This window comes from Merops nubicus, unplaced genomic scaffold (genome assembly GCF_000691845.1).
Source record: "Merops nubicus isolate BGI_N331 unplaced genomic scaffold, ASM69184v1 scaffold10573, whole genome shotgun sequence".
Lineage (NCBI taxonomy): Eukaryota > Metazoa > Chordata > Aves > Coraciiformes > Meropidae > Merops > Merops nubicus.
In genome coordinates this window covers 36138-37936 of record NW_008596890.1, presented here as the reverse complement: position 1 = coordinate 37936, position 1799 = coordinate 36138, and positions in this window count along the sequence as shown.

The window sequence follows — 1799 nt, the reverse complement described above, 5'->3', positions numbered from 1 at the left end:
CAGCATCCAACATTCATTCAGGCAACTGAATACCAATAACTGTATTGTGAATGATGTGACAGCTTTTTTTTTTTTTTTCAGCAATGTTATTAACTTTCATCAAACCAAATTCATCAAAATTAGATTTATTTTTTCAGAAAAAAAAAAAAATTACCCCCCCTGAATTTTGGTCTAGAATATCATCGTACATTTTTGGTACTTTGTAGTCTGTCTTTCTTCATTGTTCTAAAAATTGAACTGGATTTAATTCTGCATGCTTTCTTTTGAGAAGTACCTCTATTTCCACATGACATTCGTAGCTGACTATAATTTCATCAGTGTCTGCGTTTCAGTGTAGTAAGGCACTCGTTTGACTTTTAACCATAAAACTTAACAGACTACATTGGGATTTTCTGGAAACTTATTTTATGGTCCTCAGTCCACTGAAATAGCATGCTCTGTGTTAAATCTCAGTAGGAAATGTGATGAAGTGAAACTAATTGTACTTCTTGGTGACACAGACATAGGGCTCAGCAGGGCAAACCTTAGAGGTCTTTGGCCAGTGTGCAGAATTTGCGTAAGAGGCTTATTGTTACAACAGAACTCTGAGTAACAGAAATAAAAGGAAGCTATGCCTCTCATTTGGTTCTTTTGCCATTGCGTGTTGAAGATGAAAGAATTTTAAAATTCAAAGTATACCTTTTGTATGAATCAGAATGTTGACCAGTAGCATTTTGCTGTGACAGCCATACAGTGGTACACTTTAGCACGGCGTATGTTATCACTGTGCCTTGAAAGAGAAAACCACCCTTCTCAAGAACAGTACTGAATACATGCTTAACATGAAGCAAGACTGAAAGCAACTATGTGCTCATGATCAGTTTAAATAGCAATGCTTTCCCAAACAAAATTATATGCTAGATGGCCAACAATTGCTAAGTTGTCATTTTATTTTTAAAGTAAATGTAATACTGGCAGCCTTGACGTGGCTGTATTGCAGTAATGACTGGTATTTATATCTGGTTCACTAGCATGCCACTGAAAAATTTCATGTGACAAAAATCCAGTTGGCTAATGAGCCACCTTTTAATTAGATCTTGAATTTTCAAAAGAATACAGCGTATTTTTTTTCTCAGTAATGTAATATAACTGCATGGAACAGTTGCAAAAATTAATTGAATGACAAATATTTTCAAGTCAATTAAGCAGGCTATTTGTTAGTTGCTTAGGCATCTAAGGCTTTGTTTTGCTTTGCTAGACATGACTGAGGCAAATAAAAAGGGCCAGGTTACATAATGAAGAGTGTTTTCTTCCATTTCATAATAGAACGTTAAGGATTTGAGAAAGCACTGATAAAACGAAGATACTTGTGGCTGCTTCTGGTGGCTTAGACAATCATTTTGATGTGCAAGTGATATTGAACATGCATGTAGTGTCTTGCAGATGTTATACAATCAGCTGTACACTAAGCCTAAAAAATAAATCTTTCCAAAAAGGCGCTTAAAAAAACAAAAATGTTATCCCCAAACTGGACTGGTTTTAACATGTAGATGTGTCAGAGTTGAGACTGTGAAATATTGCTTTTCATTTCAGAGTAGATGTAGGATACTGAGCTAGCTGGCCATTTAACTCTTCGGTTCTTTTTAAAAGAATTCTGTTTCTTAGAAAGCCAGTCAGTTCCCAGAAATGCTTTTAGGTATAAAATAAATATTGCTGGGCAAATTATTTTGGGGAAATATTTACTTCCATGTAGTTATTTCATTTTACAGTTTTATGACTGATCCTGAGGAGGAAGGACAGGGAGAAGCTGAGGCAGTGTA